The sequence below is a fragment of the Citrus sinensis genome, chromosome 5, assembly GCF_022201045.2.
Source record: "Citrus sinensis cultivar Valencia sweet orange chromosome 5, DVS_A1.0, whole genome shotgun sequence".
Lineage (NCBI taxonomy): Eukaryota > Viridiplantae > Streptophyta > Magnoliopsida > Sapindales > Rutaceae > Citrus > Citrus sinensis.
Genome location: NC_068560.1, coordinates 19,704,009 through 19,728,681, shown reverse-complemented (window position 1 = coordinate 19,728,681; position 24,673 = coordinate 19,704,009).

The following is a 24,673-nucleotide window of genomic DNA, read 5'->3' as shown; positions in this document are numbered from 1 at the left end:
TTATGTATTTCTTCAACATTTTTATACAATATTTGAGGATAATATATATATGTATATATGAAAAAATGAAATTGACTAGCCACTGATGTTTGTGATTGCATAAGTAGCTCTCTAGCGGATACATCATGGAAGACTCAATAGTTGCTCCTGTCAAAATTTATGACAACATTGTAGGCAAAGCAAAGAGTCTTGTCATTATCTTGAACAACTAATGATCTCAATTCGGCTATTGAACTCGAAGAACAAAAAGCACATGCACGAGTCATGTAAATTTGCGCTGATCGACAATGATGGTAACTGTATGTGGTTGGGTTAATTTTTTTTTTTTTGTTTTTTTTTCAACAAAAAGGAGAATAATAATTGTTTGCAATAGATCATCAATGATAAATATTTCGGTTTGATACGGCTTTCATCAATAAAATTAAAAACAGAGCAGGGTCACCACAAAAATTTGAGGAAGCCGCTTTCCAGGATCAAACACGACATATCTAGTAAAAATACAGAATAAAAGAAAGGCAGAATGAAATAATTAATCGAAGGATCCACCTACGGTCAAGATGGCTACTTCATCATATATCTAAATTCTAAATTCCGCTTTTCTTACAAAAATTGTAATCAAGTAAATTCCTTGGGAATCTTTCCTTTTGTGACCCTACTTGCTCACCTCAATACTTCTATCTAAAACAAGAATAACGGAAATAGGAATAGCGGAAGTAGGAGTGTTCAAGAATGGTGCATAACGATAAACAAGCGGATTGATAGTCCTCCCTATCTTTGCCCACACGCTTTGATGGTAACCAGCAGGCGCATGGCGCATGATACATGAGTTTCAAGAGAAAATTTTAGAAACAAAGCAAATTTTAGGCAAAGATGCGAAGTAACAAAGGAAAGGCAGTAGATGAAGTAAATAAAATCTTTGGTTGGGTTAATTTCAAAATGAATTATATAACTATAATTAGTTTCCTCGAATTTCTTAATATTATAAATATAATGTTTCTAGATATATAATGTAAATAAAAAGTTAAGAAATGAAACTTGAGAAATATATTTTTATGTAGTAGTTTTTTTGCAATTATGAATTTGTTTCTGTGAGAAGTGAGAAGTTGTTACAAACTGTGATCAAGATAGATGAAATTTTAATGGAGAAACTCTACAATGGGACAATACTCAAGTCTGTTGTCTAACGAATTAATGCACGCCAAATGGCAGCCAATGGTCAGCTAAAATAAATCACACAAATTCGAAGTATATAGTTCTTTTTGGTGGTTTTAACTACTAAAATTAAGGACACCAAGAAAGTGTGAGAAAATTTGATTTGTTTACCCTTTTCCATCTAAGATTAACTTTGTAGCACGCTTTTGGAGAAATTTACAGATTAAAAAAAATGGTTTATATTTTTAAGGGAAAAAGCCTTTTTCATCCATAAAGTTTAATGCAATAGCTCATTTCATCTTTACTTTTCAAATAATAACCTAAAATGTTCTTCCGTTAACTCACCATTAGTGTAAAACTGTTAATTAGTAATTTATTGAAGGCAAAATATGATTTTCATTAAAGTGATACAAACTATATTAAAATAAGTTTTTTACACAATTAAATAACACTACAAAGTATGCAAAATTCATTAATTTTTTCTTAAATGAAATCGACGATGATATAATTTGTTATAGCCATTGAATAATTGTCATAAGGAACAAATTGTAATTAACACAATATCTTTAAAGGAAAATTATCATTTGTATACCCTTAATTTACTCCATTATCAAAAATACTACAACACTTTAAGGGTGTATCAATCGTCCACCCTAAGTTGACAAAATGTATCAGCCGACCACCAAACTGTTAGTTGCCGTTTAAATATGATAACGTTAGAAGGGTAATCTGGTCTTTTCATATGATACAAGTGATAATTTAAGGGTATACAAGTGATAAAAAGAGAATTTAAGGGTATACAAGTGATAATTTTCAAGGGTAAAATCGTCAATTCACTGTAATTCCGTTAACTTTCAAATGGCAATTAACGGTTTGGTGGTCGGTTGATACATTTTGTCAACTTAGGGTGGACGATTGATACACCCTCAAAATGTTGTAGTATTTTTTATAACAGAGTAAATATAGGGTATACGAATGATAATTTCCCTATCTTTAAATCATTGGAAGAAAAACTCAAAAGTACCACCAATTTTATTGCATGTGCTGAATATCTTCTTTATCTTTAACTCAATTCAAGCCATTTTACAGTGCAATTAGAGAGTATACTTATATGAATAAGAAAATTATGATATTTTTGGTACTTAGATCTAGGGTTTATTGGGCTTTCATGCCGCCAAAATAGAAAGAAGTGAAAAAAGAATTGCTTGAAATAGAAGTTTTTCATCTTTTTCGGTATTTCCTATTTAATGAGATTAGATAAAAATCATTTTTAGTTATATGTTAACTTTATTTATTTTTCTAATTTTCTCTTTGATGAAAATTCCTTTTTTTATCCTTAATGAATTAATAACAAACGACATTCAATTATCGGTAAGTTAACGAAAGGATGTTTTGAGCTATTATTTAAAAAGTAAGGATGAAATGAGTTATTGCATGAAGCCCTAGGGATGAGAAGGGCTTTCCCCCTATTTTTAAAAAGAAAATCGTCAAAATTATATGAGAAAAGTGTAATAGATATTTTAATAGTGGTTTTACCATCAATGAGAATTCCGTTCTCTTTTTAGCAGAGGTGTGTGTATTTGATTCTATTGTGTTGGTTGTTTATTTTGAATGTATTGAAGAGTGAATTATTAATTGTTTATTGTCTTATTGAAATAGTTTACTAATTATTGACCTTTTGAAATGCGTTGAATGATGAAGGAAGAAATTATGAGAAGAACGTTGAAGAACCAGTAGCTGTAATGGAAATTTACTAATTATTGAGCTTGTGAGATGTGTTGAATGATGAAGGAAAAAATCGTGAGAAGAAAGTTGAAGAACCAGTGGCTGTAACGGTGATTTTTTAGCTTGGCAATGGTTGTATATATACCCATTGTTGCTGTAAATACTCAATACATTAGTAGCTTTGTTGATTTTTTAATTTATATATATATTACTTTTTTTAATGTTATGTAATGTCAATGATTTGTTTTCCATGTTTTAGACAAGCGATGGCAAAAAGCGAGCTTGGGCCTGGGGGCCCACTTTAAGTTTAGCATAAGGGCTTGGGTCAGGCTTGAACTTTATTTATTTTAAAATTTTTTTAAAATTATTATAAATTTGAAATAAATTAATGATCAACAAGTTATTATAATCATAAATAAATTAAAGAAAATGAATATTTCAAAGTAAAATAATAAATAAAACAAATAAAAGCTCATAAATTTAATTTTCTTTAATTAAGAGAGAATTTAGTATAATAATTTTAGCTTTTTTGAATCATTATTAATTTATAAATTAAGAATTTAAGTTTTTTTAATTTATTTTTAAGTTACTTTTCAATTTTAATTATATTATTCTAATTTATAAATTTATTTTTTTAAAAAATAGTGGGCCAAAGCCCGCGGGCCTGGGTTGGGCTTTTTTACCCACCCTATTTTAGACTTTTTAGTGCTCTAGTATGATGTTTAGCGTCAAATTGTAGTTACTATTCATTATAAGTTGTAGCTATCATAGCATGTTTAGAGCTAAGGGCGTTTTTGACTTTTTATCAATCTACTAACAGTCAAGTTAACTGTATACTAACGACAAGAGAGGCCTGCAATCGCATGAATTCAATCAACTTGTCAACACACCAAACATCAAAGGAGGTCCCTAAAAATTACCCCCTCTAACTTCCCAACTTTTTTCAGCCGTTCTTTTTTCTTCTCTATAGTCCTTTCTCAATTACTATCAATTTTTTTTTTTTGGTTAAGGTCTCACACACAGATATTTCATCCTTTTTAGTTACTCAAGGTGTAAGAATCAGAATTGAAATGAACCATATTACCATTGATGTATTTATTTTGTTTTCAAATCAAAATTAATTATTACAAGTTATTAAAATACCCATAGTTCATTATTGTAATTGTTATTGTCATTTATTATAATATTTGTCACATTATTATTAAAAAAGTTATTATTAAAAAAGTTATTATTAGTAAAAACAATAAAATTATTGATAATCACAGCAACAACAACAATAATTAATTAATTAAATAAATAAAAACTGACTGTCAGCGGCAGCATGACCAACGGCACAATAGCAGTAAGAACAACAACATAGCAACAGTGGATACATAGTAACGGCAGCAGCAATGACCAATAATAGTAGTAGCAACAACCGGCAACGCAAAAGCGACAATGACCGATAGAAACAAAATCGATGATGTCCAGCAGTAGCAGTGACAACTATCTAGGAATCTTTTTTTTTTAATTATGGATAAAATGAGAATTATGAAAATTCAGTAGGGTTAGAAATTCAAACTTAGGAATGGAGTTCCGATTCCAAATCTCCTTAGGAATCAAAACTACAATAATGATTCCTAAAATTGTGGGCTGTACAGATATTTTAATTTGGATCCTATCTTTAAATTCACAAATAAATACTTTATTCATTCCGAATCCTTATAAGCAAACGTACCATAGGTATATAGTCTTTGTAATTAAGCTAAATGACATAATTTAAGCAATTAAAATTGCACATTTTAGCACAAATATTTATTTTCACATTCATTTATTCAGAGAGTCTGACAAAGAAAGGAGAGAGAAATTTTTGCTCGAATTCAAAGAAGGTTGACTAGGAATAACTTCTTGGTGAAATCGAATATAAACTATTAATCTAAATTTTTAATATATAACTTTTGTTCAATCTTCTTCTTATTAAAGGGTGTCATGAAATAGATTTACATAGTTCAAAGATGAGAGTAAATTTTTGTCATTTGAGTGTATATGCTTTGTCTATACTAGTAATTTAATTTAGGGACGTGTTACTACCATAATTTTCTTTTACTTTTTTTTTTAGGTAAAAAGGGGCTCTAAGCAGAGCTAAAGAATAACCGAGCGAGAATGAGCAACCCCATAAGCATCCTTAAACAAAAAGGGGCTAGCTCCTAACGGGGGAGTATGGTAAATAGTAGGACCAAGAGGGATGGAGAAAGCTATAGGCTCGCCATATAATCCGCTGCGAAGTTAGCTTCTCTGTAAATATGGGAAACAGAAACTTGCCAATCCATCTTTAGATAATCTTTGATAGCTCGAATCAGAGGAGCATAGTGATTGATTTCTAATGTTGGCTTGGTCACCAATTGCAGCACACAACGACTATCTATTTCCACTTTAAGCTTTCTTATACCAGAATTCCAAGCTAGCTGCAACCCTTGATACAAACCCCAAAGCTCCGCTACTATAACAGAGCAGGAACCAATCATCATCCCAAAACCACTAATCCAGCGACCCATGTGATCGCGAATCAATCCCCCAGCAGTAGAAATTCCCTCCTTGTTATGGGCACCATCCGTGTTCAAAGAGCACCAAGGCCAATCTGGAGGTTTCCAAGAGATCCATCTCATCACCCTTGTATGTCCTGAGGTAAGCGGATGAGAATGAATCTTATGCATTTCCGTAGTGCGCATAAAAACATCCATTAAAACAATATTCGGATCCATAGAAACTTGATTAAAGATGAATTAGTTCCTCCAAAACCAAAGTCTCCAGAGAGCAATACTAAAGAAGATGGCCCAATTAGATACACTCCCTAGCCCTCCGACGATTCCCAGATTCGTACGAAGCCAATCATGGAGCCGCCAATTAAAGAATTGCTGTCGTGTATTTTCTGGGAGAATCAGGAGCCAAAAAACGCTTAACCAAAACACAGTCCTGCAAGACATGCATAGCATCCTTAGTCGCAGCCCCACACCGGTCGCAGGAGGTTGATACCGGGATGTGACGACGAACTAATTCGGCCTTTCTTTTCAAACGATCGTGAAACGCTTGCCATAAGAAGATCCTCACACTTTGGGGACCCTTCCAACTCCAAACCGTACGCCAAAGCCTGTCATCATGCATGGGAGTATCATTCGAAAAAGCCAAGTAAGCCGAATGAGTAGAGAAACGCCCAGATTTGGAGTGAGTCCAAAACAAAGAATCTGTGCCCTTATCAGGGGATAGGGGATGAAAAGCCGCAATCTGAATAATGATGTTAGCAGGAAGAAACTGTTCAAAACGCTCCCAGTACCAAGAACCATCTTCTATGACAAAATCAGCCACTTTACCGTTTAAAATATTGCTAGGAAGATTGTTGGTTGTATAAGCTGCAAGGGAGACATCCCTAGTTACCCAAAGATCCCACCAAAACCAAACGAATTTACCATCTCCCAAACACCAGCGTTGACTTGCCAAAACATCCCTCCACACATTTCTGATAGATTTCTACAAATGTGAACCATAGCGCGTTGGAAGCATAAGAGGCGGATTGCGAATGTCAACCCCATATTTAGAAACAAGGACCTGAACCCATAGGCTGTTTGGGGAAGAAAGGAGACCCCAAGCAAGTTTCATATGAAGGGTACGGTTCATGATAGCTAAAGATTTAAGCACCAACCCCCCGGCTGACTTTGGTTTACAAATATTCTTCCAGCTGATCATGCTAAGGCTTTGATGAGGTGAAGAGCCACTCCAAATAAAGCGCCTGCATGCCCTATCAATCTTCTCTCGAATCCCAGCCGGAATAGAAACAGTTTGCATGACGTAAATGGGAATAGCCTGAAGGACCGACTGAGCCAGGGTAATGCGGCCAGCCAGAGACAAATGGGAAGCGTTCCAGCCAGAGAGCCGCATCTCAACTTTATCAATAATATCCTGGAACATGTTATTGGTGACCTGTGTGTGGTAAAGAGGGACCCCAAGATACTTCCCAAGATCCTGCGTGACTGAATAACCAAGAATACCTGAGATCCTGGCCACATCTATACCCCCTACATTCTTGGAAAAGTATAACATAGTCTTGTTAACATTAACTTTAGCTTCTGAACCGTAACAATAAGCATCCAACAACAGGAGATCATCCGCAAAGAAAAGATGAGAGAGGGGGATACCATTGCGAGCCAAATGAATCGGTTTCCACTTACCAGCAGTCACGGCATTATGAATCCCATGGCTCAAGCGTTCGACGCAGAGAAGAAAAAGATAAGGAGACAACGGATCACCCTGGCGAATTCCACGGGAAGGTATGAACTCATCCGTCACTTCACCATTCCACAAAACCCGCATTTTGACTGAGGTAATACAAGCCATAATAGTCTGAATGAGGTCGGGGGGAATTTAAGCTTCGCACAAAGTATCATTGATGAATTCCCAACTAAGGCGATCATACGCCTTCTCAAGATCCACCTTGATCGCCATAAAAACCTTTGCACCAGTCTTTTTCCTCGTGGAATGGATGACTTCTTGAGCGATCACAATATTTTCCATTATGTGACGACCGGGAACAAAGCTAGTTTGGTGGGGGCCAATCAGTTGAGGTAAAATCAATTGGAGCCGATTGGCAATAATCTTGGTGATAGTCTTGTAAGCTACATTGCAGAGAGAGATGGGACGGTACAACTTCAAAGAAGTGGGATTCTCAATCTTTGGAATGAGCGCAAGCAATGTAGCATTTAAATCCCCGGCAATCGTTTATGCTGAAATACATCTTTCACTAAGCAGCAAAGAGATGAGCCAACCGTATCCCACTGTGTTTGATAGAAAATGGCATGGAGGCCATCTGGACCCGGGGCCTTGAGAGGGTGCATGCCAAAGATAGTTCTTTTAATTTCATCATCATCCACATTCCCCTGAAGATATTGAATCTCCTCATCATCAATAATAGGAAAAGAGTTCGGATGCGGATATGCCCGGAAATTTGGCGAGTCGCAAGAATACATGGATGAATAGAACTGAATCACATGATGCTTAATTTCCTCTTTATCATAATTTTCTTTTACTAGCTACCATAATTTTTTTTTTGTCTTAAGTAAAAAATGTGCTTTTGTGAGTAATTCAATCGGTTCAACCAGTCCATCCATTATAAAAGATAAAGTTACACTTAATAGGGATTGTAATGTGCCTTTGTCCTTTCAAGTAAATTGATAACATCCAAATAGTTGCATTAATTAAACTGAATGGTCTTAATTTGCAAGATCTCAATTTCTCCATGTAGCAGAAAGTGGAATTTCAAAATAATTTTTATAGCCCCAACTAGTTTCCTCGAATATCTCAATATATAATAAGACAGAAAAATTAAACAATTAAAAGATTATAAGAAATGTCTCAAAATTATAAGAAATGTAAAAGAATCTTGCGAAATATTATTTACTTTTATTTGGTAGTTCTTTACAATGATATTTGTGTAAGATGTTAGTTGTTACTAGCTGATAGATGAAAACTTATGCAGAAACTTTGCCCACTATATATTGTCTGCTAACCAATTTAAATTTATGTCAAATGACAGCTAATTGTCATGGGATGAGTCTTTTCGAGTGGCCCGCAATACAATGGTAAGCTAAAACAAATCACACAAATTCGAAGTGTATGATTTTTTTGGGTGGTTTTAACTATTAAAGTTAAGAATGTTAAGAATGAGAAAAATTGATTCGTTTTTTTTTTAATATCCATTTCCCAGTTATAAGATTAACTTTGTAGCATGGTTTTAGAGAAATTTACATTAAAAATATTATTCATGATTTTTAACAAAAAAATCATCATAATTAATAACTGTAAACAAGCAATGAAAAGATGTTTATAGTGATTTCACACTTAATGAGATCTATGTTCTCTTTCAACCGCTGCAGTGTTTTCAATATGAAGAAGATATAAGAAGACATTAAAAGATTTGTCTCAAATCATGCCACTCTCACCTTAAACCCTAAAATATATCATTAAGATGTTGGGAGGGGCTTGGCCTAGGATATCTAGGTATACAACCTAAATGACTAGTCTATTAGGTAAAGTGACTTATCCGCCTTATAAACCCAAGTATCTCTCCTTTACTAACCAATGTGAACACAACTCAACAATCTCCACCCTCCCCTCCCGATGAAATCACCACAGGATCTCAGTCTTTTCATCTAACAAACTCGATTTGTTCTACCACCATAGTATGGCTACTAGGGTTTAGCTCTAATACCAGTGTGACAATGGTTTCATCCAAAGAGTTTGTTGAGTTGTGTCCCACATTGGCTAGTAAAGGGGAGACACTTGGGTTTAAAAGCACAATAAGTCACTCTACCTAATAGACTAATTTTTTGGGTCGGATACCTAAATATCCTAGGCCAAGCCCCCCTAACAATTAGTACCAGAGCTAAAAGTTGTTCTGAAAAGCAATTATTTTTGCAAATAAATTTTCAAATCCTGTGAGGATTGAGGTTGAAAAGTTTGATAGAAGAATCCATTTTGGCTTGTGGCAAATTCAAGTCAAGGATGTATTGATTCAATTTGGGCTACACAAGACTTTGAAGGGCAACCCATCCTCTGCTTCTAGCAATAACTCTGAAAAATCTATTATGAGCGATGAAGATTAGAAAAAATTAGATGAAAGAGTTGTAAGTGCTATACGATTCTGTCTTGTAGAGAATGTTCTCACAAATGTAGAAAAATTTCTTTCAGCGAAAGAACTTTGGAAGAGGCTAGAAAATTTGTATCAGACAATGGGTATCTCTAATTGTTTGTACCTTAAGGAGTGTTTTCACACACTAAGAATGATTGAAGGTACAAAAGTTTCTGACCATCTTAGTGTTCTCAATGGCATTGTGTTAGAACTAGAAACAATTTAAGTTAAAATTGAAGACAAAGACAAGGCGTTTATGCTATTGTGGTCTCTTAATGTATGGGAAAGAGATTGTGGATCTTGAAGAGTTACTAGTACTTTATTTTCAAAAGAAAGAAAGCTGAGTGATGGAAGTAATCAAGCTTCTGATGATTCGGCATTGACAGTTGGTAATTGGGAGAAAAATAACTCTAAAAAAAAGGAGTTTGCTAGGTGTGTAGACAATTAGGCACCTTAAAAAGGATTGTCAAAAAGCAAATGGAGCAAGCTCGACAAGTGGCTTCAAGTCAGTATATGAAGATACTGATAGAATTACTAGTGGAAAGTCTCTCATCATTGTGGGAGACAATGGTGCCCTTTAATAGATGATGAAGACATCCTCATGGCAAGCCACTAGTGCCATGAAAGAGGATATGCTACTATTACCCAGTCCACAAGATTTGTACGCGAGGCATGGTTTGGCATTTATGCAAGGCGTGTGGTGGAATTTTTTATGTTGATGGTTGAGGACTCTCAAGGAAGCCAAACATGAGAGTGGGTTTTTCTGTAAGACAATCGACATGTGCCGAATATGTGTAATTTAGATAAGGTGGAATATGATGATTCTTAGTGTAGAGAATTGTAACTGCTGAATAAACGAGAAGATTTTATTTGTGGTGTAGTGATTCTCGTAAGCCCTATGTGAGTGTAGTTTTGGTGGAGAGGACATGGTTGTGTGGATGCACAGTAGATTATGCTTTGTCGCCTAATTAAAGAACTCGCCAAGATGGAGATTTTTAAGAAATATGTCTTATTTTTTAATATAGATTTCCTAGAATATTTTCTTCTTTTGTAGGATTCCCATTTAAAAAATAAGTAATTCCCCTTTGGGACTTGACTTATTCAAGGATGAATACTGTTAGTATAAAAAAAGAATACTTCTCCTACAAGAAATAATCACTATATATAGGGAGGTTAGGTTCACTTGTTTGTATAACACATAGTAATCAGTTCTCTGCAAGCAGACAATTTTTAGTGTGAGAGAAACAATAGGTCTATTGAGAAATTGAGTGTTATTGAGGTTTTGGGCATGAGAAAAAATACTAGAGTGATTGTAATGATTTTTCACATAATAGATTTTTCTCTCGTCATCCTTGGCAACCGTGGTTTTTCTTCAATATAGGAATTTTCCTTGTAAATTCTTATGTTATATGATTGATTTTATTCTGCATCTATTTTTTTATTTATTGTTTGTTTGATATTTTTGCTTGTAAGATCGTAGGTGACATTTTTGGCGGTTATCTATTTTCAGCCTTCATCAAGAATTCTCAAATTTCTACTCTTGCTCGTTACTTTTCGTTAATTTTTATAAGCATGCACAAGGAAAAAAGACAACAAAGAAAAAAGAAAAGCTATCAGACATGAGTAATGATATAACCACAAACTCTTGTACAAACTTATTTTGTACAAACTGATGTGACGTTAATTCATTGGTTGAATTAAATATCTCTTGACCCACAGGATTTATTTCTATTATTTTATATTTTCATTCAACCAATGAATTAATGTCACATTAGTTTGTACAAAAGTTTGTAGCTGTATCATCACTCATCATGCATATATACCAAAATCAGCAAGCATACACACAATTGATCATTAAATAGTAATAATATAGTTACAAACTCTTGTATACATAATTTTTGTACAAATTGATATGGCATGATTAAATTGGTTTGATTAAATATCTTTTACTCAACATTATTTGTTTTTATTATTTTTTATTTTTATTCAACCAATGAATTAATGCCAAATCAATTTATACAAAATAAATTTATACAAGAGTTTGTGACTGTATCATCGCTCTTGATTAAAACTTCAAAATAGGAAAACAAAAAAATAAGTATGTAACTTCGGAAAACGAAGATCATTCTTTTCACAACACAATCATATGCATGCTTGGATTCCTAGCTCTCTATTGCCTCCTGTGACTGTTGAAGCAAAGGAGGCTGAATCCAAATTTTCCTCAGGTTCTTTTCAATGCAACCATCATAATCATGAATCTCAGGACCAAACCGTGATGAGCACTCACCGTTCAGACGATTTCGGACATTATAAGAGAGGTCTTTATAGGAGCGGCAATCGAACCAATGTATGGTGCTTGCAAATTCACTCTCCTTGTCTACACTAACCGACATGCATGGACCACTTCGACTGAAGAACAAAGTTCTATCGTCCAAGCTTTCAATTTCTATCCACTCCATTTGTGACCAATTAAGCCTGAGAATCCGAAATCTAGAAATGTTCTCATCACTGCCACCTCTAGTAACAATCAAAAGGTTTCCATCAGACTCAATCAAGAAATCGTTCATACGTGAATAGGGCCCAAAGGGGAGAATTTTCCACTCTTGTGAGACAACATTAAAGGCACCTATCACTTGCCGATCAGTGAAAGAACTGATCCATCCGCATATACCACTCTGTCAACCAGTCCATTGTTTCTATCATACAAAAACACGGTCCAAGTTATATCTCCGAGTTTACATATCCTGATAGAAAACTTTTGGGAACCTACTGATGAAGTAGCAAACACCACAGAGTTTGATGAAATTGGAGTCGTTGAGAAGGCTGCATTAGTGCGTCCACGATTTTGAAACTCGGGAAGTTCAAGGATCTTGTTAGCGAAAGCTGAGTAGAAGAATAGGGAAGCATAAGTACTAACTCTGTTCTTGTTTCTTAAGTAAAGAACCCAATCTTGTTTTGAATCAAGTGGTCTTGCATTAAGAAAATTTTCACTGCACGTATGAGCACTACGTGACAACGTGTACTTTTGTTTGAGAGAGGGGTCGTAGAGATGACACGACTGTGAATCACAGGCCATCAACCACGGGAATTTAGCCGCATATCGGAAGATACTTACCGCCTGAAAGCTCTTGCCAAACTTCCCGGAAACGTAATTGATCAACGCCATAGAGACGGTTGGCAATCATATCTATGACATCAGATGGAAGATCAAACAATGATGATGACTGGTGCCTTTCAATCTTCCTTTTCGCTTCCATTGCAATTGATTCTTTGATAAGTCGTCGTCATAATATATGTACGCACAAACACACGTATGTATTTAGATTTATTTTCACGTAAGCTCTTAGCTTTTAAAAGTCTTGTAGTATGTGTATTTTAGTAATTAGTGTATGAGTAGGATTAAATTTCTTTATTTATTTTTATTTTCTATAAGTAAGTTGATAAGATTTAGAATTACTAGCGACATCTTTTTCTAATAGGATTTCAACTAAACTTTGGGAGTTGTATTTATGGACTCCTTTTCTTAGGTGGCTATAACTAATTTTCTGAGAGATTACCAATTTCTCCTCTACTTAATATATACCATTTACTCTCTTACTATTTTTATAATAGCCAATAACACCATTAACAATATTCGTTTACAATATTACCTAGATTTTCAAATACATTTTTATTTATAGTTATTATAAATTAAATAAATCATATGAACAAAAAATAAAATAAAAAAATAAGTATTAAAAACAAGAAATGTATGTTTTGATGTGAACAAAAAAATTAATAATAAAAAATTTTCTTGTACTTTTTTTATTTTGTAAACATTTTCTTCTAATAAATATTTTAAAATTAAATGTAAAAACTACAAGAAATTTTTATTATTATTTATTTTATAATAATTTTCTTATATATTTATTATAAAATAAAAAAGTACAAGAAAATATTTTATAATAAATTTTTTGTTCACATCAAACAAATATTTCTAGTTTTTAATACTTAATTTTTTTATTTTAAATTCTATTAATGTGATTTATTTAACCTATAATAAATCTGAATAAAAGTGTATTTGAAAATAAGGGTAATATTATAAATACAGTAAAGGGGCAAGTGGTATATATTGATTACAGTAAGGGAAAAATTGGCAATCTCCCTTATTTTTGTTACTTTTTTTTTCTTGTTTGGTTTTAAGTTATGGGTTATGATATTTTAACTTAGTGAATAAGCCACCCACATACTAAAGTTTGCTTAAATGGTCATATAAACTCCTTAGTTTCATAAATGGTCGCACTGACTCTTTTTTTACAATTAAACCCTTAAATTATAACAATACAAAAAGACTTTATATAAAATACTATAAAAAATACAAGCCTAACACATAAAATTTAATAAATTATTTTTAATACTATTAATTTGTCTTTGTTTCGTAGATTAATGATATAAAATAATTGTATTTAACACTCGAAGTAACTTACAAAATTGATATTATGCCTTTTATGTACAATATTTTGGGAAAATGACACTTACACCTATAAGGTTTAGAACTGGTCATGTAAACACTCATATTCTCAATAAGGCCAAAACCTCTAAAATACCCTTTGGATCTATTAATCCAAAAACCTTAATTCCAATTTTTTCTAATAGATAGACATATAGTATTAAAATAAATGTAACAATATATACATTTAAAATAATTTCAATATTTAAAAACATTTTAATACTTTATAATCTTATATTACGTTAAACTAAATTTTATAATAAATACAAACAAAATATTAAAATAAATATATAAAAGTTTAAAATTATTTTCAATATTATATAAGATAATTTAATATTATCAATACATGAGATATATTTTATTAATTTTAAAATCTATTTAATCCAAAGATTTATTTTAAAATTTTCTTAATAAATACAAATATATTATTCAAATAGATATAATAATATATTTAAAAAATTATTTTCTATATTAAAAGTTCTAATATTTTTACTAGAAAAATTAAAATATTTATATTATATTTATATTTATTAAAAAATTAAATTAATTTTTTTAAATTACTATCTACTAAGGGTATTTTATTCAAAACAAGTTTTGGTGTCCCTTACTGAAAACTTAAGAATTTACATAACCATTTCCTCAAACTTTGGAGGTGTAAATGTCATTTTCCCTAATAGTATTATTTTACATTTTTCTATATTATGTCTATGTTAGCATAAATTTGAAATTAGTTTTTGGACTAATGGATCGATTTAAGTATTAATGAAATCTATCAAGACATACTGATAGTAGCATAATACTAAAAACAATTTACATGACAAATATATATGTTGTTTTATCAATTATATTTATTTTAAAATTTTATTTGTATTTATATGTTATTTTATTTATTTTTCTTATTTTACTATTATATTTATATTTATCATAAAAGTTTTGACTATAATCTAAGGATATAATTATTAAAAAGTGGTATGTGTGATCATTTGTAAAACCAAGGGTTCTATGTAATCATTTAAGCAAATCTGGATATGATATTTGAGAATCAATTTTATACTTAATATAATTATATATTTCTTTACATATATTATAAAAATCTAAAATTATCCTTATTCAGTTAGGAAGTAAAAAAATGATTATTATTTTCACTAGTTATATCGAGATAACAAAATAAAAAACAAAATTAATAAAATGAAGATTTATTTTAGTTATCAATTATTATATATATATATATATATATATATATATATATATACAGTAAAAATATTATATATATATAAAGATGGCCAATGGGCCGGGCGGCACGTGGCACAGCACGTGTCCGTACGGCACGACACGAGCACGTTTCGGTGAGGCACGAGGCACGGCACGGCACGCACGTGGGCCGTACCGGGCCTAGAATTTTAGGCACGCGGGCCTTAAAGCACGGCACGATTAGAGATGGGCCAAAACACGGCACGCAAAAAAGCACATAATAAGCACGGTTTATTGGTGGGCTAGCACGCGGCCCGTGAGTCATCAATAGCACGTGGGCCAAAATATATCTAAGTAAATTTTTTTAACAAAAAGTAAATATAAAATGTTATGAAATTAAAGTAAAATATCTTGAAATTAAATGTTTTAATATATTTTTTAGCATAGACTTTTAAAAATTAATTTAAATCATTAAATCTTAGTTTAAATAAATATTCTAATTTTTATGTTTATAATTTATTAAATGAATAAGTAAATATCATGATTTTAATAAATAAAATTATAAATATCATAATTTTATTTATGATATTTATTGAATGAATAATGTTATTTATGATATTTAATTTTATTTATGATATTTATTTATGTTTATAATTTATTAAATGAATAAGTAAATAACTAAATATCATGATTTTAATAAATAAAATTATAAATATCATAAATTTATAAATTATAAATAAAAAATAATTTTTTTTACAAAATTAATAATAAAATATTTTTCATATGAAATATTTTCATATTAATATTAAATCGTAACTTAGTTAATATTTAATAGAGATACGTTTCATTTGTGAATGGAATATTTTTCATATCAAATATTTTTCATTTTAATTTTAATTAATTATTATTATGATCTATGGAATTAAATTTAATTAAATTTATGTATTGTTGTGTTATGAATTATGATTGATTATTGTGAAATAAAATATATAGTTGTGAAATTGTGATAAACTAATAATAAAATGTTAATTGCTCTCTTAATAAAAATTAATATGATTATGATTATGAATAATAATAATAATAATAATAATATTATTATTATTATTATAATGTTAGTGGGCTTAAAAAAGCACGTTAGGCACGTGGGCTTTTTTAAGCACGTTAAAAAAAAAAAGTTGGTGGGCGTTTTTTGGGCACGGCCCACGGCACGGCACGGCACGCTGGGCTCAACTGAAAAAAAAGTAGGCACGGCACGGCCCATTGGCCATAGTTATATATATATATATATATATATATATATGTATGTATATAAATGTGTATATAAAGTTTATTCAATATTATATCCATTTCAATCATATATATTCTCATAATGTCTTAATAATAAGATTTACCAAACACATATAAATACTTTTAAAACACATAACACTTAAAAATAATTTCTACTAATCGTTTAACTAATCACAGCAGATTATTCTTATAACACAGTTAATGATAATTACTTCAAAAGTTATAGTATTATTAAACTAGCCCTAAGTCTGAATTATACTTTAATTGATCTAAGAGATTCTAGAATTCACTTCCTGCCCATCCATTTTCAATCAGCAATTAGGATGTTTTCCTGCCTAGGTCATAACCAAAGAATACGTTCAAAAACTTTTGAGAATAAGAATAGATAAAACCAAAACAAAAAATTTTGAATAGTGTTTTAGATTCATGACCTCGGTGTATCAATTGACCGAACGCACAGTTACCGCATGGCCTATCTCATCAAGGACAAACGCCTCTCATTATAAATTATAATTGTACATTTTTTGACTTGACATAAAATAATTAAATAAATAACCATAGAATCCATATTTCCAGGAGTTTTCTTTTTCCTTTCCATCGTAATCATAAATCTAGAAGGAATTAATTAAAATTTACAGATCTTATTTCTGGAGGCTGGATCCAAATTTTCTATAAGGGCTCCTTCATCTCGAAATTATCATAATCACGAAGTTGTGGGCCAATTTTGATGAATCACTTGCAAGAGGCTTCCGGATAAATTCAGTGAGTGCATCACGGCCATTACAATCAAACCAATGCATTGTGTTTGCTAATTCACTTCCCGTGACCGATTAAATTTGGAAGAAAGGGCAAAATCTACTAATTTGCCAACAAAGATCACAGAATAAGATGATTCCATTAGACTCAATCAAGTAATTCGTTACATTCAAAGAGGGATATGGGAGTATTTCCCACTCTTCAGAAGCAACGTTAAAGGCATCAACAGCATTTGGAGAAGAATCCATCCGCGACACTATATTTCCAGCAAATCCATCCATAATTTCCGTCAAACCCAAGACTTTGTCCAGGTCTATATACACTGATATGATATCACACAATATGAAGAAATTGGAGGCGTGGAGAAGGTGAACCTGGCCTGTAAATAGAGAACGTCTATGGCACGTCTAAGGCAATACAACCAACTATTATAAGTGTGATTGTAAGAAATAGCTCAATGGGTCACTCTAATTCTCTGCCCAATGTGCAGCTTATTAACCAAAACAATGAAGCCCAGCACTATGCTATTGTCTCCTTAATTGAAGAAACCTGTCAAATAAGCTATAATAACCATGTTGCTGGAGGTGACGTGGACAGCTGGTTATATGAAGACAAAATACTCTCTACATACATAGTACAATGCACAGATAAATATTGTAAGCTCTTTGATGCTAGGGCTACACAAACCTATGGCTAAATTAACAGTTTAAGTTTCATGGAGAGCAGAAAAACTTTGTATATAAATTCATACTAATGTAATGATATAACATAAATGAATCTTCAAAAACAAAGGTCTGTCATCATCTCAACATTCAAAATTCTAACTTGGTATTAGAGCCATTGCAATATGAAGACTTTGTCCAGGTCTATATACACTGATATGATATCACACAATATGAAGAAATTGGAGGTGTGGAGAAGGTGAACCTGGCCCAATTGTGGAAGTTCAATATTCTCATTAGTAAAAGGAGAACGTCTATGGCACGTCTGAGGCAATACAACCAACTATTATAAGTGTGATTGTAAGAAATAGCTCAATGGGTCACTCTAATTCTCTGCCCAATGTGCAGCTTATTAACCAAAACAATGAAGCCCAGCATATGCTATTGTCTCCTTAATTGAAGAAACCTGTCAAGTAAGCTATAATAACCATGTTGCTGGAGGTGACGTGGACAGCTGGTTATATGAAGACAAAATACGCTCTACATACATAGTACAATGCACAGATAAATATTGTAAGCTCTTTGATGCTAGGGCTACACAAACCTATGGCTAAATTAACAGTTTAAGTTTCATGGAGAGCAGAAAAACCTTTTATATAAATTCATACTAATGAATGAAATAACATAAATGAATCTTCAGAAACAAAGGTCTGTCATCATCTCAACATTCAAAATTCTAACTTGGTATTAGAGCCATTTCAATGGCAGAAAATAATCCAAACACTACTCAAACCAACCTTCTTTCATCCAGCAACAACCCTCTCTCAAACCCTGTTCAAAATATCCTTGCACTTCAAATCAACCCACTTCCAGAATAACTTTTTATTTGTATTTACAGCTCGTGTCAAGCTGAACAACTCTAACTATTTATCTAGAGGTTTCAAATCCTGCCAACAGTAAGAGCTAATGACCTAGAAGGTTTTCCCAATGGAACAAGACCATACCTAAATAAAAAGCACATCTCAGTGGGCGATGGTGGCACTGTCACCACAACTGACAACCCTAAATATTTTCCATGGCTCAGACAAGACCAATTACTCATGACTTGGCTACTCTCATCATTCACTGAAGGTATTCTAACCTCAGTAACAGATTGCATTAACTTCAATAGAAGTGTGGGATTCCTTATAAAGACTCCTGTCAGTAAGAACCAAGTCGAGTCTTGCAACTCAAAACCCTCATTCAAATCACAAGAAAAGGAGCCTCCAGCATTACTGAGTTTTGCAACAAAATCAAAGCTTTAGAAGATGAACTCAAGTCTCTGGCAGTGAAGTTACTAATGAAGATCTAACTTTCCTTTTGCTTGTAGGTTTAGGCCCAGGATATGACTCTGTTGTTGTTAACATTACAACAAGAGTTGAGACTTCAACACTCCAAGAAGTCTACCTCCATGTTGCTGAATTAGGAAAGTGCCATCAAGCAACAATCAAAGTTGGAATAACACAGAGAGAGGCATGAACTCAAATGCTGGGAATGGTGCAAATCAAGATTAAAGGAGAGGAGAAGCCACTGAAAATGAGCCCAAACCATAGTGTCAGATTTGTCAGCGGTTTTGGACATGTAGCCTTTGATTGCTGGAATTACTACAATAGGACTTCAACACTCAGCAATAGGGATGTCAAATAAATCCGGATGTGGCTCGGATCCGCAAATATCCGGAAGATCCGGATCCGGATGTGAAAGATGGGGATCCGCACGGATCCGGATCCGGATGCACTTGCATCCGGAAAACCGGATATCCGGATCCGGATAAATTTTATTTTAAATTACAAATTAAATTAAAAATAAATATTAAAATTAAATGAAAAATTAAAATTAAAAAATAAATTTTATTTATGGATTTATGATGTTGTTGTATATTATTTATGTTGAATTATTAATTGTTGGATTATGAGTTAATTTTATTTGATATTATTAGGTAAATTATTGAATTTTGTTTTAAATTAAAAATTAAATTCAACTAAATTAAAAATTAAAAATTAAATTTTATTTTTGGATTTATGATGTTGTATCTTATTCATATTGAATTATTAATTGTTGGATTATGATTGAATTTGATGTGATTTTATTTGGTAAATTATTAAATTTTATTTTAAATTAAAAATATACATTAAAAATTAAATAAAAAAATTAAATTTTATTTGTAAATTTATGAGATAATTTGTATGTTATTCATGTTGAATTATTAATTATTAAACTATGATTAAATTTTATTTGATATTATTAGGTAAATTATTGAATTTTAATTATATATTAAATTATTAAAATTTATTTTTTGCGGATCCGGATATCCAGAATATCCGCCCGCATCTGTAGCGGATATTACTCGCTTCCGGATCTGCATCGTTTTTTGCAGATCCGGATGTAAAACTATTAATCCGGATCTGAATCCGAATCCAGATTTTGCCAACCCTACTCAGCAACTCAGAAACAACATCAACCAGAGGAAGAGCACTAATAACAACAACAACAATAATCTACCTCGGAGGGGACCACCTCAAAATCCTACAAACAACAGTCAGAGGTCTACATACATTGTTGCAACTAAAAATGCTGATGCTCATGCCTGGTATTTGGTCAGCGGTGCAACTAACATTATCACCAACAATCTAAGCTATCTGAATACTGGTGCAACTCACAAAGGTACTGACTAGCAAGTTGTAGGTAATTGGCAACAATTTATAATTTTATGTAGATATATTGCAAAGAACAGTATAACCTCTATAAATTAATATTCGATAAATTAATAATCTCCATAATATAATTTTTTTTGCAGCCCCGACTTGGACCCTGAAGCTAAATTAATAATTTCGATAAATTAATAAGATATTAATTTTTCTGAGAACTCATATATAACTTTGTGGTCCCATTTGTAGCATAAATTAATAATTGTAGAAATTACAAATACTGTGAAATTACAAATGTAACTAACTATGTCAATTTATTAAAATATGAGTCTATTGTAGCTTGTTTTTTTCTTGAAGTTTAAATATAGTTGAATCTCATCTTCAATTTTTCTTATTGCATCTAAAAGTTCTGGGGTTGAATTCTCGTACTGCAATAAAAGATTATGAATTGTTGTTGATGACTTGAGTGCTTTAGTGTGCGAAATAGGCTCTAAAGGTACTGTGTCATTCTCAACTTCATCTTCAGCAAGATCTTCAGTGATGTTAGCAACAATTTATTCTAAACTTTGGACCTTCGAATTATTTATTTGATGAATTTATTTAAATTCTATTGATTATATTTGTAAAATACAATGAATTTTCAGTCAATTAAATGTTAGTTTTTTGTACTGTGAACACACTCTATAAATTAATAAATTATTAATTTATCGATTAATTAATATCTCTCTAAATTAATAAATTTCTATGGTCCCGACATTATTTATATATAGAGGTTATACTAAACAATCCAGAAAATTTATAACAATAAAAGAAAAATATTTGAAAGTAAAGAAAGGGAAAGAGATTTTATTAGAATTATTTTGTTATTCACTACAATACTCTTTTATATTGATTTGAAAAACATTATAGAAAAACAAAATATATTCCTAATATCATACCACATCTAGCCAAATATTCGTAAGGACTTGGTCTATCAACTAATTATTTAGCAAATCTATTACTGAAGCAACTAAGACACGTTTCTAACACTCCTCCTTGTCTTAGTAGTTACAGAGGCCTAATTTGTTTCTTAACATTTCAAATTTAGTTTTTGGCAGAGCCTTGGTAAAGATATATGCAACATGTTCCTCAGTCTTGCAATAAAGCAATTTAATTTTGACACTCTTTTGTACTTCTCTCAAGTGATACTTGATCTTGAAATGCTTAGTCTTGCCATGAAAAACAGGATCATTTGAGATTGCAATTGCAGCTTGGTTATCTACATGAATTTGCATTGGCTCATTTTGTTCCATATGTAAATCTGCAAGTATTTTTCTAATCCAAATTCCTTGATTTACCATAGCATTTGCTACTACATATTTTGCCTCTGCTATACTTTGAGCTATTACATCTTGCTTCTTTGAAGACCATGAAAAAATTCCTAATCCAAAACTGAAACAAAAACCAGTTGTACTTCTCATATCATCAATAGAGCCTGCCCAATCACTATCAAAAAAATCATGAAGCTTAAAATTCTGACAGTAAGAATATTTAATGCCATAATTTGTTGTGCCTTTAATATATCTTACAATCCTTTTGGCAGCTTGAAAATGCACTTCACTCGCATAATGCATGAATATTGAGAGCAAGCTTACTGCAAACATTATGTCTAGTCTGGTGGCTGTAAGATACATCAAGCAACCAATCATGCTTCTATATTTGCTTTCATCAATTTTTTATGCTCCATCATCTTTGCTAAATTTCTCCTTCTGATTCATTGGTGTGCTAGTACTTTTGCAATCTTCCATGTGAAGTTTTTTAAGTATTTCCCTTGTGTACTTCTTTTGGCTTATGAAGACTCCATCATGATCTTGCTTCACTTCCATACCCAAAAAATAGGACATCAAGCCAAAGTCTGTCATCTCAAATACTTTGAACATTTCAGCTTTAAACTATTTTACCAGTTTCTCATTACTTCTTGCAACAAGGAGATTATCAACATAAACAGAAACTATAATTGAGTTAGCATCTGTTCCTTTTACATATAATGTAGCTTCACTTAGACTTTTAATAAATCCAAGACTTTGAAAGTGTTCATCAATCTTGTTGTACCAAGCCCTAGAAGCTTGTTTCAAACCATATAAGGTCTTCTTCAACAAGTAGACCTTCTCCTCATGTCCTTTGACTTGAAATCCTTCAAGCTGCTCTACAAAAATCTCTTCTTGAAGATAACCATTTAAAAAAGTAGATTTTACATCTAACTGATAAGTCTTCCATCATTTTTGTGATGCCAAAGCAAGCAACATCATGGTTGTATCCAAGCATGCCGTTGGAGAAAACGTTTCTGAGAAATATACTCCAAACACCTGACTATACCCCTTCACTACTAATCTGGCCTTGTATTTATTTATAGAACCATCTGCATTAAGCTTGGTTATGTAAACCCATTTGACTCAAACAATCTTTATGTGTTGAGGCCTATTCACCAACTCCCAAGTGTCATTTTTTGCAATCATTATGAGCTCCTCTTTCATTGCTTCAATCCACTTGTTGTCCTTCTCTAGTTCTTTTAAATTCAACAGGCTAAAAAATAGCAACATTGCTTCTTTCATAGACATCAAATAAAGGCCTTGTACCTCTAACTGGGACATTATCTATGTCGTCATCAAAATATTGCGATGACTCTGTCAATTGCTTCTTTATACACTGCTCCTAGTTCCATTATTTATCTTCTATAAACTTGACATCTCTGCTTACAAAACTTTTTTTCATTTTGTAGTTGGAAAATTCTGTAAGCCTTTGAAGAATCATTGTATCCAATAAAAACTCCTAGTTTTGCGTTTTTATTGAGTTTATCTCTCTTTACCTGTGGCATATAAGAGAAACAAAGACAACCAAAAGTCTTTAGGTTCTACAAATTTGGTTTGTAACCAAACCATACGTCAAATGGAGTTTTTTTTTTTTTTTTTGCAAAACCCTTGTTGGCAGCCTATTCAACAAAATATCTATAGTGTTTGCAGCCTCTGTCCACAACTTCTTTGGCAACTCCTTCTCATGCAGCATACACCTTGTCATTTCCATAATAGTTTGATTTTTTTCTCTCACTTACACCATTTTATTGTGGTGTGTAAGGAGCTGTGAGTTGGTGTTCAATGCCAGCTTCCTCGCAAAACTTGTCAAAAGTGTCATTTGTGTATCCTTTCCTATTATCAGACCTTATCTTTTGTATCTTGCAACCATTTTGATTCTCCACTAAAGCTTTATATTTCCAAAATATATTAGCAACCTCAAATTTGAACTTGAGAAAATAAATCCAGCAAAATCTGGTATAATCACCAATAAATACAATATAATATTTACTACCATTTAAAGATGATGTTTTCTGAGGTCCTCCAACATCTGTGTGTACGAGTTGCAGCTTGTGTGTTGATTTCCATATTGTTTGAAGGAAAGGTTTTCTAGCTTGCTTGCCATATTAACAAGCCACAAAATTAGCTAGCTTGTCTTCCAGCAAAGGAACACCTTTCATCAAATTATATTGCTGCATATATAGAAGTCCATCATGGTGGAAATACCCGAGCCTCTTGTGCCATAATTCTGCATTAGTTACAGTGCTTGAAAATGTTATTTGCTCCTCCTCTGATAGATTTAAGGCAAAGCATTTTTCTTTTATTTTCAACTTGAATACGTCTCTACCTTCCACGTCTTTGATCAAGCACCATATGTCTTCAAATATAACTTTGAATCCTTTTTCAATCAGTTGGCCAACACTAAGCAGGTTCTGGTCAATATTAGGCACATATAGAATATCAGTAATATACTTCAAACCTGTTAAGTTTTCTATAGCCACAGTTCTTTTCCCTTTGGCTGAAATAAATTCACCATTTCCAATTTTAACTTTGGAAACAATTGTTTTATCAAGCTCATTGAAGAGCTCATGGTCATTAGTCATGTGGTTTGTGCAGCCATTGTCAATCAACCAGGAATCCCTAGAGTTATTGCTTGTCGTGAAGCATGTTGTAACAGAACGTTGGTCCTCTTCACGTTGCTCTGTAGAAGGGTTTACCTGTTCATGTTGTTGAGACTT